Below are 16,039 nucleotides of genomic sequence, written 5' to 3' on the forward strand. Positions count from 1 at the left end.
TTTTGTGTCATGTAAATAACAGTTATATTTATCAGACGGTTACACAGCAGACACAGGTTAGTGAGTAGCTCAGGTTTATATCATTTTGTGTCATGTAAATAACAGTTATATTTATCAGATGGTTACACAGCAGACACATTAGTGAGTAGCTCAGGTTTATATCATTTTGTCTCATGTAAATAAGTTATATTTATCAAATGGTTACACAGCAGACACAGGTTAGTGATTAGCTCAGGTTTATATCATTTTGTCTCATGTAAATAACAGTTATATTTATCAGATGGTTACACAGCAGACACCGGTTAGTGAGTAGCTCAGGTTTATATCATTTTGTGGGAAGGAAATATAAATTGGCACTACACTAGTGTATAGTAAGAAAAGAATCAGTGGATTCCGGTGCTGACCCTTTATAACATATAATTACCATAGAAAGAGAAAAGAAAGATAAGGGCTATGGTAGCACTCATTCTTACTTAAGTAAATGTGGAGTTAGTTAAAAAAAATATACTTTAATTAATTGAATTAAAAAACATGGGGTAAAAACCCCTACCGTTTACCAATACCCACTACCAATTACCACTAATAACTAAAAACAAGCCGACAGTCACTTCTCTGTTTCCTGGCCAATAGCTGGAAACATCGGCATCAGGTGGCTGAAGTGACTGAACGGTAAGATAGAAGTTTGTGCAGCAAACGCATTTCGGCTACGACCTAGCCTTTCTCAATGCTAAACTTTACACTTAAATTTAGTTGAACCCGAGGCTGTCGGATGCGCGGGCTTATATACATAAATGCAAGCCACTATCAGCCAATCATATGGATTCCTGGAAGGACGCCCTACTAACATCCAATGGTAGCGTGTGAGGGGCAACGCCTACTAACAGGATTGGGCTGTGTGGCTGGGGGATGCAAATGATATGGCGCGCATGCTCACTAATAACAGTCTAGTGTATAGAGAGTCTCCCGTGTAATTAGACTGCTGAGTTAAAAATATATATACACATTTAACGAGAGATGTCCTATCACATAGGAGTATCTGACATTTGACAAACATGGGTACCATTGAATCTTTGGATTTACGGTCTATCGGTTTTGAAATATCGATTGCTCATATAACGATACTGTATGGGGTATATGCAAAATCACCTATTAAAGGATTCCAAAACTTTACATTTTCAAGCACAATTAGATCATCTAATTCTAATCACTAACGGTTATAGATCATAACGTACCTTATTTTACATCAAAACGATCATTCATAATGTAATAAACATATAATTTACATTTAAAATATGACATCACTGAAGCCAACCCTCTATTATGTGTCGTCCACTAACAAACTAAATTGCCAATCCGATTACATTTTCGTGCATATAATTATCTCTCTATTTCGTCGCCGGACGCATGCGCACTACGATACGTTCAAGCGCGCACGCGCAGATTCTACCTTTGATAGGGCACTTATAAAAATAATTATTGATATAATGCTCATTATTGTTAGGGAGATTCTCGCAGTACAGCGCTTCAATCTTACCTGCTTTATGCAGCGTTGTCATCTTCTTTCTAACATCAATTCAGAGCGTCTGCTGGAGAGTGACGTATTCTATGACAAGCCATAAAGATCGCGCATGCGCATAACGATGAAAATACGACATTTTGTTAACTCAGGTTATCGTCCAGGATTTGTGGATGTAAAAGAATAGGCGAGCGGTGGGTTTGGAAAAAAATTAAAATAAGAAGAAGGATATATCGATAATGGTAAGAATATGAAACGCAAAGCATATTACATATATAATTATAATCAAAGAATCTTGCGATTACAGATAAGTTTTTTGCATCGTTTAGTGTCCCTTTAACACTTTCACATAGCAGTTGTTATGAATGTCTGTAAAATCACATACTATATAAATAACACTGTACAGGTAAGGCACTGCTATAGTGATTTATGGTTGTAGTAGATTGTGATTATCAGACAGTTATTGTGACAATACTTCCATTTTAATATCATTGTAGTTATTACAACACCAATTGCCTAAAACCAGAGAAAAATCCCTTATAGATGATCATATAGTAAGGATATGGTCCCAAATAAAATGTCACATTAATATATATATATATATATATATATATTTCTTTCATGTAATTAGCAAGAGTCCATGAGCTAGTGACGTATGGGATATACATTCCTACCAGGAGGGGCAAAGTTTCCCAAACCTCAAAATGCCTATAAATACACCCCTCACCACACCCACAAATCAGTTTTACAAACTTTGCCTCCTATGGAGGTGGTGAAGTAAGTTTGTGCTAGATTCTACGTTGATATGCGCTCCGCAGCAGGTTGGAGCCCGGTTTTCCTCTCAGCGTGCAGTGAATGTCAGAGGGATGTGAGGAGAGTATTGCCTGTTTGAATTCAATGATCTCCTTCTACGGGGTCTATTTCATAGGTTCTCTGTTATCGGTCGTAGAGATTCATCTCTTACCTCCCTTTTCAGATCGACGATATACTCTTATATATATACCATTACCTCTGCTGATTTTCATTTCAGTACTGGTTTGGCTTTCTACAAACATGTAGATGAGTGTCCTGGGGTAAGTAAGTCTTATTTTCTGTGACACTCTAAGCTATGGTTGGGCACTTTTCTCCTGTTAAGTGTGGTCAGTCCACGGGTCATCATTACTTGTGGGATATTTGCTCCTCCCCAACAGGAAGTGCAAGAGGATCACCCAAGCAGAGCTGCTATATAGCTCCTCCCCTCTACGTCACACCCAGTCATTCTCTTGCACCCAACTAATAGATAGGATGTGTGAGAGGACTGTGGTGATTATACTTAGTTTTATAACTTCAATCAAAAGTTTGTTATTTTAAAACAGCACCGGAGTGTGTTCCTTCTCAGGGAGAATTTGAAGAAGAATCTACCTGAGTTTCTGTATGATTTTAACCAGAGTAGTTAAGATCATGTTGCTGTTCTCGGCCATCTGAGGAGTGAGGTAAACTTCAGATCAGGGGACAGCGGGCAGGTTCACCTGCAAAGAGGTATGTAGCAGCATATTATTTTCTGAGGAATGGAATTGACTAGAAAATACTGCCAATACCTATATAATGTAAGTTCAGCCTTAAATGCAGTAGTAGCAACTGGTATCAGGCTGTCATGTATGTATATTTTCACTTCAGTATTCTGGGGAATGGCACTTCACTGGAATAATACTGTATGCATAAAACTTTAGCCTATCTTGCAGTGAGAACGACTAGCAGCAGGCTTTCTATGACAATTCATTTATTTGATGTTAAACGTTTTGCTGGCATGTTAAATCGTTTAATTTTCTGAGGTACTGGGTGAAAAATTGTTTTGGGCAATGTTTTTATCCACTTGGCGGGCATTTTATTTAATTTAAGACAGTTTACTGATCTCCCTCACTGTTGTGTGTGAGGGGGAGGGGCTTAATTTGGCGCTTTTACTACGCATCAGAAATTCAGTCACAAGTCTGTTTTCTTCCCTGCATGATCCGGTTCATCTCTACAGAGCTCAAGGGTCGTCAAAAATTATTTTGAGGGAGGTAATCACTCACAGCAGACCTGTGAGATTGTGCTTTGACTGTGATAAAGAACGTTTATATTCTGTACATTTTTTCTGCTATTAAAGGGTTAGTTATCCATTACTAATGGGGGCAATCCTTTGCTAAAATTGTGTTTTTACCGGAGAGAATTTAATCTTATAGTTTCTCCAGTTTATTGTTACTTAACTGTCATAACCTTTTCTGTGCTTCTTAAAGGCACAGTACGTTTTTTCATATTATTTGTAAATTGTATTGAAAAGTATTTCCAAGTTTGCTGGTTTAATTGCTAGTGTGTTAAACATGTCTGACTCAGAGGAATATCTCTGTGCTATATGTGCTAAAGCCAAAGTGGAGCCCAATAGAAATTTATGTACTAATTGCATTGATGCTACTTTAAATAAAAGTCAATCTGTACAAATTGAACATCATTCACCAAACAACGAGAGGAAAGTTATGCCGACTAACTCTCCTCACGTGTCAGTACCTGCATCTCCCGCTCGGGAGGTGCGTGATATTGTAACACCGGGTACTTCAGGGCGGCCATTACAAATCACATTACAGGACATGGCTAATGTTATGACTGAAGTTTTGTCTAAATTACCAGAACTTAGAGGGAAGCGTGATCACTCTGGGGTGAGAACAGAGTGCGCTGACAATAATAGGGCCATGTCAGATACTGCGTCACAGTATGCAGAACATGAGGACGGAGAGCTTCAATCTGCAGGTGACGGTTCTGATCCCAATAGAGTGGATTCAGACATTTCTAATTTTAAGTTTAAGCTTGAAAACCTCCGCGTACTGCTAGGGGAGGTATTAGCGGCTCTGAATGATTGTAACACCGTTGCAATCCCAGAGAAATTATGTAGGCTGGATAGATACTATGCGGTACCGGCGAGTACTGACGTATTTCCTATACCTAAGAGGCTTACAGAGATAATTACTAAGGAGTGGGATAAGCCCGGTGTACCCTTTTCCCCCCCTCCTGTATTTAGAAAAATGTTTCCAATAGACGCCACCACACGGGACTTATGGCAGACGGTCCCTAAGGTGGAGGGAGCGGTTTCTACTCTGGCTAAGCGTACCACTATCCCGGTGGAGGATAGCTGTGCCTTTTCAGATCCAATGGATAAAAAATTAGAGGGTTACCTTAAGAAAATGTTTGTTCAACAAGGTTTTATATTGCAACCCCTTGCATGTATTGCGTCTGTCACGGCCGCGGCCGCTTTTTGGTCCGAGTCCCTGGAAGAGACTCTTGACTCAATAACTATAGATGAGATTTCAAACAAGCTTAAAACACTTAAGCTAGCTAATTCATTTGTTTCAGATGCCGTAGTACATTTAACTAAACTTACGGCTAAGAATTCCGGATTCGCCATTCAGGCACGCAGAGCACTGTGGCTAAAATCCTGGTCGGCTGACGTTACTTCTAAATCTAAATTACTTAACATACCTTTCAAAGGGCAGACCTTATTCGGGCCCGGTTTGAAAGAGATTATCGCTGACATTACAGGAGGTAAAGGCCATGCCCTGCCTCAAGACAGAGCCAAACCTAGGGCTAGACAGTCTAATTTTCGTTCCTTTCGTAATTTCAAGGCAGGAGCAGCATCAACTTCCTCTGCACCAAAACAGGAAGGAGCTGTTGCTCGCTACAGACAAGGCTGGAGACCTAACCAGTCCTGGAACAAGGGCAAGCAGGCCAGAAAACCTGCTGCTGCCCCTAAGACAGCATGAATTGAGGGCCCCCGATCCGGGAACGGATCTAGTGGGGGGCAGACTTTCTCTCTTCGCCCAGGCTTGGGCAAGAGATGTCCAGGATCCCTGGGCGTTAGAGATCATATCTCAGGGATATCTTCTGGACTTCAAATCCTCTCCCCCAAAAGGGAGATTTCATCTGTCAAGGTTGTCGACAAACCAAATAAAGAAAGAGGCGTTTCTACGCTGTGTACAAGATCTTTTACTAATGGGTGTGATCCATCCGGTTCCGCGGTCGGAACACGGACAGGGGTTTTACTCAAATCTGTTTGTGGTTCCCAAGAAAGAAGGAACCTTCAGACCAATCTTGGATTTAAAGATCCTAAACAAATTCCTAAGAGTTCCATCGTTCAAAATGGAAACTATTCGGACAATCCTACCCATGATCCAAAAGGGTCAGTACATGACCACAGTGGATTTAAAGGATGCTTACCTTCACATACCGATTCACAGAGATCATTACCGGTATCTAAGGTTTGCCTTCCTAGACAGGCATTACCAGTTTGTAGCTCTTCCATTCGGATTGGCTACAGCTCCAAGAATCTTCACAAAGGTTCTGGGTGCTCTTCTGGCGGTACTAAGACCGCGAGGAATTTCGGTAGCCCCGTACCTAGACGACATTCTGATACAAGCTTCAAGCTTTCAAACTGCCAAGTCTCATACAGAGTTAGTACTGGCATTTCTAAGGTCGCATGGGTGGAAGGTGAACGAAAAGAAGAGTTCTCTCTTTCCACTCACAAGAGTTCCCTTCTTGGGGACTCTTATAGATTCTGTAGAAATGAAGATCTACCTGACAGAAGACAGGTTAACAAAGCTTCAAAATGCTTGCCGTGTCCTTCATTCCATTCAACACCCGTCAGTGGCTCAATGCATGGAGGTGATCGGCTTAATGGTAGCGGCAATGGACATAGTACCCTTTGCACGCCTTCATCTCAGACCGCTGCAATTGTGCATGCTAAGTCAGTTGAATGGGAATTACTCAGATTTGTCCCCTACTCTGAATCTGGATCAAGAGACCAGAAATTCTCTTCTTTGGTGGCTTTCTCGGCCACATCTGTCCAGGGGGATGCCATTCAGCAGGCCAGATTGGACAATTGTAACAACAGACGCCAGCCTACTAGGTTGGGGCGCTGTCTGGAATTCGCTGAAGGCTCAGGGATCATGGACTCAGGAGGAGAGTCTTCTGCCAATAAACATTCTGGAATTGAGAGCAGTTCTCAATGCCCTTCTGGCTTGGCCCCAGTTAACAACTCGGGGGTTCATCAGGTTTCAGTCGGACAACATCACGACTGTAGCTTACATCAACCATCAAGGAGGGACAAGAAGCTCCCTAGCGATGATGGAAGTATCAAAGATAATTTGCTGGGCAGAGTCTCACTCTTGCCACCTATCAGCGATCCACATCCCGGGAGTGGAGAACTGGGAGGCGGATTTCCTAAGTCGTCAGACTTTTCATCCAGGGGAGTGGGAACTTCATCCGGAGGTCTTTGCCCAAATACTTCGACGTTGGGGCAAACCAGAGATAGATCTCATGGCGTCTCGACAGAACGCCAAGCTTCCTTGTTACGGGTCCAGATCCAGGGATCCGGGAGCGGCCCTGGTAGATGCTTTGACAGCACCTTGGACCTTCGGGAGGGCTTATGTGTTTCCACCCTTCCCGATGCTTCCTCGATTGATTGCCAGGATCAAACAGGAGAGAGCATCGGTGATTCTGATAGCGCCTGCGTGGCCACGCAGGACCTGGTATGCAGATCTAGTGGACATGTCATCCTGTCCACCTTGGTCTCTGCCTCTGAGACAGGACCTTCTGATCCAGGGTCCCTTCAAACATCAAAATCTAATTTCTCTGAAGCTGACTGCCTGGAAATTGAACGCTTGATTTTATCAAAACGTGGATTTTCAGAGTCAGTAATTGATACCTTAATACAGGCTAGGAAGCCTGTTACCAGAAAGATTTACCATAAAATATGGCGTAAATACCTATATTGGTGCGAATCCAAAGGTTACTCTTGGAGTAAGGTTAGGATTCCTAGGATATTGTCTTTTCTACAAGAAGGTTTAGAAAAGGGTTTATCCGCTAGTTCCTTAAAGGGACAGATCTCAGCTCTGTCCATTCTTTTACCCAAACGTCTGTCAGAAGTTCCAGACGTTCAGGCTTTTTGTCAGGCTTTGGCCAGGATTAAGCCTGTGTTTAAATCTGTTGCTCCGCCATGGAGTTTAAACCTAGTTCTTAACGTTTTACAGGGTGTTCAGTTTGAACCCCTTCATTCCATTGATATAAAATTGTTATCTTGGAAAGTTCTGTTTTTAATGGCTATTTCCTCGGCTCGAAGAGTCTCTGAGTTATCGGCCTTACATTGTGATTCTCCTTATCTGATTTTTCATTCAGACAAGGTAGTTCTGCGTACTAAACCTGGGTTCTTACCTAAGGTGGTCACTAACAGGAATATCAATCAAGAGATTGTTGTTCCATCCTTGTGTCCAAATCCTTCTTCGAAGAAGGAACGACTTCTACACAATCTGGATGTTGTTCGTGCCCTGAAATTTTATTTACAGGCAACTAAAGCTTTTCGACAAACGTCTTCACTGTTTGTCGTTTATTCTGGTCAGAGGAGAGGTCAAAAAGCTTCTGCTACCTCTCTCTCTTTTTGGCTTCGTAGCATAATACGTTTAGCTTATGAGACTGCTGGACAGCAGCCTCCTGAAAGAATTGCAGCTCATTCTACTAGAGCTGTGGCTTCCACTTGGGCCTTTAAGAATGAGGCCTCTGTTGAACAGATTTGCAAGGCTGCAACTTGGTCTTCGCTTCATACTTTTTAAAAATTTTACAAATTTGACACTTTTGCTTCTTCGGAGGCTGTTTTTGGGAGAAAGGTTCTTCAGGCAGTGGTTCCTTCCGTATAAAGATCCTGCCTGTCCCTCCCGTCATCCGTGTACTTTAGCTTTGGTATTGGTATCCCACAAGTAATGATGACCCGTGGACTGACCACACTTAACAGGAGAAAACATAATTTATGCTTACCTGATAAATTCCTTTCTCCTGTAGTGTGGTCAGTCCACGGCCCGCCCTGTTTTTTATGGCAGGTCTAAATTTTTAAATTATACTCCAGTCACCACTGCACCCTTTAGCTTCTCCTTTCTCGTTGGTTCTCGGTCGGATGACTGGGTGTGACGTAGAGGGGAGGAGCTATATAGCAGCTCTGCTTGGGTGATCCTCTTGCACTTCCTGTTGGGGAGGAGCAAATATCCCACAAGTAATGATGACCCGTGGACTGACCACACTACAGGAGAAAGGAATTTATCAGGTAAGCATAAATTATGTTTTTTAATAAAGTTCTAAATATATGTATTCAAACATTTATTTGCCTTGACTCAGGATGTTCAACATTCCTTATTTTCAGACAGTCAGTTTCATATTTGGGATAATGCATTTGAATCAATCATTTTTCTTACCTTAAAAATTTGACTTTTTTTCCCTGTGGGCTGTTAGGCTCGCGGGGGCTGAAAATGCTTCATTTTATTGCATCATTCTTGGCGCGGAATTTTTTGGCGCAAAAAATCTTTTCTGTTTCCGGCGTCATACGTGTCGCCGGATGTTGCGTCATTTTTTGACGTTCTTTTGCGCCAAAAATGTCGGCGTTCCGGATGTGGCGTCATTTTTGGCGCCAAAAGCATTTAGGCGCCAAATAATGTGGGCGTCTTATTTGGCGCTAAAAAAATATGGGCGTCGCTTTTGTCTCCACATTATTTAAGTCTCATTTTTCATTGCTTCTGGTTGCTAGAAGCTTGTTCCTTGGCATTTTTTCCCATTCCTGAAACTGTCATTTAAGGAATTTGATCAATTTTGCTTTATATGTTGTTTTTTCTCTTACATATTGCAAGATGTCTCACGTTGCATCTGAGTCAGTCAGAAGATACTTCAGGAAAATCGCTGTCTGGTGCTGGAACTACCAAAGCTAAGTGTATCTGCTGTAAACTTTTGGTAGCTGTTCCTCCAGCTGTTGTTTGTATTAATTGTCATGACAAACTTGTTAATGCAGATAATATTTCCTTTAGTAAAGTACCATTACCTGTTGCAGTTCCATCAACATCTAATGTTCAGAGTGTTCCTGATAACATAAGAGATTTTGTTTCTGAATCCATCAAGAAGGCTATGTCTGTTATTCCTCCTTCTAGTAAACATAAAAAATCTTTTAAAACTTCTCTTTATACAGATGAATTTTTAAATGAACATCATCATTCTGATTCTAATGACTCTTCTGGTTCAGAGGATTCTGTCTCAGAGGTTGATGCTGATAAATCTTCATATTTATTTAAAATGGAATTTATTCGTTCTTTACTTAAAGAAGTAATAATTGCTTTAGAAATTGAGGATTCTGGTCCTCTTGATACTAAATCTAAACGTTTAGATAAGGTCTTTAAATCTCCTGTGGTTATTCCAGAAGTTTTTCCTGTTCCTGGTGCTATTTCTGAAGTAATTTCCAGAGAGTGGAATAATTTGGGTAATTCATTTACTCCTTCTAAACGTTTTAAGCAATTATATCCTGTGCCTTCTGACAGATTAGAATTTTGGGACAAAATCCCTAAAGTTGATGGGGCTATTTCTACCCTTGCTAAACGTACTACTATTCCTACGGCAGATGGTACTTCGTTTAAGGATCCTTTAGATAGGAAAATTGAATCCTTTCTAAGAAAAGCTTATCTGTGTTCAGGTAATCCTTCTTAGACCTGCTATATCATTGGCTGATGTTGCTGCAGCTTCAACTTTTTGGTTGGAAACTTTAGCGCAACAAGTAACAGATCATGATTCTCATAATATTATTATTCTTTGGAATAAATCCAAGCCTTCTAGAAAAGCAAAGCCAGCTTCTAAGTCCACATGAAGGTGCGGCCCTCATTCCAGCTCAGCTGGTAGGGGGCAGGTTACGTTTTTTCAAAGAAATTTGGATCAATTCTGTTCACAATCTTTGGATTCAGATAGTGATGCACCGAAATGGAAATTCTGGACTGAAACCGAATCCGAAAATCCGGGATGCACTTGGCCGAAAACCGAAACGGATACCGAAAATGTATATTTTCAAATTATTTTCAAATATTTTTTTTTTTTTTTTGCATAATTAGAGTCAATAAAAAAAGCCCACACTTTTATTGAAAGTAACACACTGAAATTGGACAAAAATTATCTTAAAACAATAATATGCTACACAATAATTTTACCAAGAAAAAAATAAAACAGGCAAAAAATGCCATTTTCGGCGACCAAAATTTTGGTGCATCCCTACTTAAAACAATTATAAATATCAATATACTGTATTATTCTTCATTTAGTTCTATGTAACAGAATTATATTTAAGTTTTTTTTTTTTTTTACCAATTATCCAAATAAAGTATAGTCCTAGAAAACTCATTATATGCAGAACAGTAAGTCAAGTAATAAACTTAAACAGCAGCTCTAGGCTAGCATCAAATTTGAAACATGCTACACAATTTTACCGAAAATAACAGGCAAAATAACCGAAAGCCGAAATAGCCAAAAATGCCATTTTCGGCCGAAACTTTCTGCGGCCGAAATTTCGGTGCATCCCTAGATTCAGAACATCGTTTCAGAAGGGTACAGAATTGGTTTCAAGATAAGACCTCCTGCAAAGAGATTTTTTCTTTCCCGTGTCCCAGTAAATCCAGTGAAAGCTCAAGCATTTCTGAAATGTGTTTCAGATCTAGAGTTGGCTGGAGTAATTATGCCAGTTCCAGTTCTGGAACAGGGGCTGTGGTTTTATTCGAATCTCTTCATTGTACCAAAGAAGGAGAATTCCTTCAGACCAGTTCTGGATCTAAAAATATTGAATCGTTATGTAAGGATACCAACATTCAAAATGGTAACTGTAAGGACTATCATGCCTTTTGTTCAGCAAGGGCATTATATGTCCACAATAGATTTACAGGATGCATATCTGCATATTCCGATTCATCCAGATCACTATCCGTTCCTGAGATTCTCTTTCCTGGACAAGCATTACCAGTTTGTGGCTCTGCCGTTTGGCCTAGCTACAGCTCCAAGAATTTTTACAAAGGTTCTCGGTGCCCTTCTGTCTGTAATCAGAGAACAGGGTATTGTGGTATTTCCTTATTTGGACGATATCTTGGTACTTGCTCAGTCTTTACATTTAGCAGAATCTCATACGAATCGACTTGTGTTGTTTCTTCAAGATCATGGTTGGAGGATCAATTCACTAAAAAGTTCATTGATTCCTCAGACAAGGGTAACCTTTCTGGGTTTCCAGATAGATTCAGTGTCCATGACTCTGTCTTTGACAGACAAGAGACGTCTAAAATTGATTTCAGCTTGTCGAAACCTTCAGTCACAATCATTCCCTTCGGTAGCCTTATGCATGGAAATTCTAGGTCTTATGACTGCTGCATCGGACGCGATCCCCTTTGCTCGTTTTCACATGCGACCTCTTCAGCTCTGTATGCTGAATCAATGGTGCAGGGATTACACAAAGATATCTCAATTAATATCTTTAAAACCGATTGTACGACACTCTCTGACGTGGTGGACAGATCACCATCGTTTCATTCAGGGGGCTTCTTTTGTTCTTCCGACCTGGACTGTAATTTCAACAGATGCAAGTCTTACAGGTTGGGGAGCTGTGTGGGGATCTCTGACGGCACAAGGAGTTTGGGAATCTCAGGAGGTGAGATTACCGATCAATATTTTGGAACTCCGTGCAATTTTCAGAGCTCTTCAGTCTTGGCCTCTTCTGAAGAGAGAATCGTTCATTTGTTTTCAGACAGACAATGTCACAACTGTGGCATACATCAATCATCAAGGAGGGACTCACAGTCCTCTGGCTATGAAAGAAGTATCTCGAATTCTGGTTTGGGCGGAATCCAGCTCCTGTCTAATCTCTGCGGTTCATATCCCAGGTATAGACAATTGGGAAGCGGATTATCTCAGTCGCCAAACGTTGCATCCGGGCGAATGGTCTCTTCACCCAGAGGTATTTCTTCAGATTGTTCAAATGTGGGAACTTCCAGAAATAGATCTGATGGCGTCTCATCTAAACAAGAAACTTCCCAGGTATCTGTCCAGATCCCGGGATCCTCAGGCGGAGGCAGTGGATGCATTATCACTTCCTTGGAAGTATCATCCTGCCTATATCTTTCCGCCTCTAGTTCTTCTTCCAAGAGTAATCTCCAAGATTCTGAAGGAATGCTCGTTTGTTCTGCTGGTAGCTCCGGCATGGCCTCACAGGTTTTGGTATGCGGATCTTGTCCGGATGGCCTCTTGCCAACCGTGGACTCTTCCGTTAAGACCAGACCTTCTGTCGCAAGGTCCTTTTTTCCATCAGGATCTCAAATCCTTAAATTTAAAGGTATGGAGATTGAACGCTTGATTCTTGGTTAAAGAGGTTTCTCTGACTCTGTGATTAATACTATGTTACAGGCTCGTAAATCTGTATCTAGAGAGATATATTATAGAGTCTGGAAGACTTATATTTCTTGGTGTCTTTCTCATCATTTTTCTTGGCATTCTTTTAGAATACCGAGAATTTTACAGTTTCTTCAGGATGGTTTAGATAAGGGTTTGTCCGCAAGTTCCTTGAAAGGTCAAATCTCTGCTCTTTCTGTTCTTTTTCACAGAAAGATTGCTAATCTTCCTGATATTCATTGTTTTGTACAAGCTTTGGTTCGTATAAAACCTGTCATTAAGTCAATTTCTCCTCCTTGGAGTTTGAATTTGGTTCTGGGGGCTCTTCAAGCTCCTCCTTTTGAACCCATGCATTCATTGGACATTAAATTACTTTCTTGGAAAGTTTTGTTCCTTTTGGCGATCTCTTCTGCCAGAAGAGTCTCTGAATTATCTGCTCTTTCTTGTGAGTCTCCTTTTCTGATTTTTCATCAGGATAAGGCGGTGTTGCGAACTTCTTTTCAATTTTTACCTAAGGTTGTGAATTCCAACAACATTAGTAGAGAAATTGTGGTTCCTTCATTATGTCCTAATCCTAAGAATTCTAAGGAGAAATCGTTGCATTCTTTGGATGTTGTTAGAGCTTTGAAATATTATGTTGAAGCTACTAAATCTTTCCGAAAGACTTCTAGTCTATTTGTTATCTTTTCCGGTTCTAGAAAAGGCCAGAAAGCTTCTGCCATTTCTTTGGCATCTTGGTTGAAATCTTTAATTCATCATGCCTATGTCGAGTCGGGTAAAACTCCGCCTCAAAGGATTACAGCTCATTCTACTAGGTCAGTTTCTACTTCCTGGGCGTTTAGGAATGCAGCTTCGGTTGATCAGATTTGCAAAGCAGCAACTTGGTCCTCTTTGCATACTTTTACTAAATTCTACCATTTTGATGTGTTTTCTTCTTCTGAAGCAGTTTTTGGTAGAAAAGTACTTCAGGCAGCGGTTTCAGTTTGAATCTTCTGCTTATGTTTTCATTAAACTTTATTTTGGGTGTGGATTTTTTTCAGCAGGAATTGGCTGTCTTTATTTTATCCCTCCCTCTCTAGTGACTCTTGCGTGGAAAGATCCACATCTTGGGTAGTCATTATCCCATACGTCACTAGCTCATGGACTCTTGCTAATTACATGAAAGAAAACATAATTTATGTAAGAACTTACCTGATAAATTCATTTCTTTCATATTAGCAAGAGTCCATGAGGCCCACCCTTTTTGTGGTGGTTATGATTTTTTTGTATAAAGCACAATTATTCCAATTCCTTATTTTATATGCTTTCACACTTTTTTCTTATCACCCCACTTCTTGGCTATTCGTTAAACTGATTTGTGGGTGTGGTGAGGGGTGTATTTATAGGCATTTTGAGGTTTGGGAAACTTTGCCCCTCCTGGTAGGAATGTATATCCCATACGTCACTAGCTCATGGACTCTTGCTAATATGAAAGAAATGAATTTATCAGGTAAGTTCTTACATAAATTATGTTTTTCTGGGTCCCAATCATATAAACATATAACATTGAATCAAGATCTTAATCAGGATGTTAATACTAAGATTGCTGTTATTATTGTAAGTTTCACAGATTTGAGATCAACCTGTCCAAAATTAAGATGAATAAATACAGGCTCATCAAAAAATAATAAAAAGATTACAATAATGTTGGTAGTGTCCAAAAGTTTAAAATTCTGATTAGATTCTTCTTATATATTATATGGCGACTGGGACAGATAAGCAGCGTAATAGTCCAAAGCAGTATACACCCATATGTATGGCAGTATTACTTTTTCACTCATATAGTGATATACGATCACCAAATTATAGGGTTAAATACAGTTGGCTTAACTAATATAAATACAGGGAATAATCTCTTGCCAATCATGTCATATCAGATATATACCCAATAATTGTTATATTCATTCATACCATGGGGTATGACAGTATTCAGATTGAAAACCCATTTTGTTTCCATCTGTAACAATTTATCCTCAGTATTACCCCCTCTTATTCCTGGTTTCAATTTTTCTAGACCCCAACATTTTAAGGCACTTGTTTTCCCATTATGACATCGTAGAAAATGCCTGGCAACACTAGTAATTTGTTTAGATTTATCTACATCTCTTTGGGCTGTCCTAATATTACTGAGGTGTTCAGTTATATGTGTGCCCATGCTCCTTGTAGTCATTCAAATGTAATATAAATTACAACTACATGATATACAGTAGATAACATTTGTACTTTGACAATTAATGTGTTGTTTAATGTTCCATGCTTTTCCAAATCTATCAAATATTCTTTGTTTTTTGACCATGTGCTGACATACTGAGCAGTGTCCACATGCAATAGAGCCTTCATAAATAATTGATTTCTTAGCATTTCTATCGTAGTGGCTAGTTACCAGTGTGTCTTTGATATTCCTAGCTTGTCTATATGTCACAAGAGGTCTCTCTGTTATTAACGGTTTCAATAGGTCATCCCTAGTTAGGACGTGCCAATGTTTGGTCAGGATATTGGTGATTTGATCGCTTTGTGCGGAATAAGTGGTAATGCATCTCAGGGGGGTATTTTTGTCCTTAGTCTTAGGGGTAAGTAATTCTTCCCTATCTTTCAGCAATGCTCTGTTCTAGGCCTTAGCTAGCAATTTTCTCGAGTAGCCTCTTTCAAGTAACCATGTCAATGGTACTACAATTTCTCCTTAAGCGTATATATTCTCCCATTGGTAGTCCTCTAATAGTGGCAGGGTAATGATAACTGCTAGCATGTAAAATATTGTTAGTGGACGTGGGTTTCCTATACGCTTCTGTCACAATTGAGCTGTCAGTCTTGAGAATTGTAAGGTCCAAAAACTCCACTTTAGATTTCTGTATATTAGATGTGAGATATAATCCAAATGGATTATCATTCAGGGTTTTAATGAGATCATGTAGGAGATTCTCGGGACCATTCCATATAAATAGAATATCATCTATATATCTGGACCAGTGGGAGATGTGTTTGGTGAAATGTCTTAAATTGTCATTAAACACTACAGTTTCCTCCCACCAGCCCAGATATATATTAGCGTAGGTTGGGGCACACGCGGTGCCCATCGCTGTCCCACAGGTCTGTAAATAGAATTTATCATTGAATACAAAAAAATGAGTTAGAATAAACTCTATCATATTCAATAAAAATTGTTTAACCTCCTCACTCATACTGGCATCTTGATTGAGATAGTATGAAACCGCTCTACACCCCAACTGTGTTTTTATACTAGTGTAAAGCGATTGTACGTCG

This window comes from Bombina bombina, unplaced genomic scaffold, assembly GCF_027579735.1.
Source record: "Bombina bombina isolate aBomBom1 unplaced genomic scaffold, aBomBom1.pri scaffold_395, whole genome shotgun sequence".
NCBI lineage: Eukaryota > Metazoa > Chordata > Amphibia > Anura > Bombinatoridae > Bombina > Bombina bombina.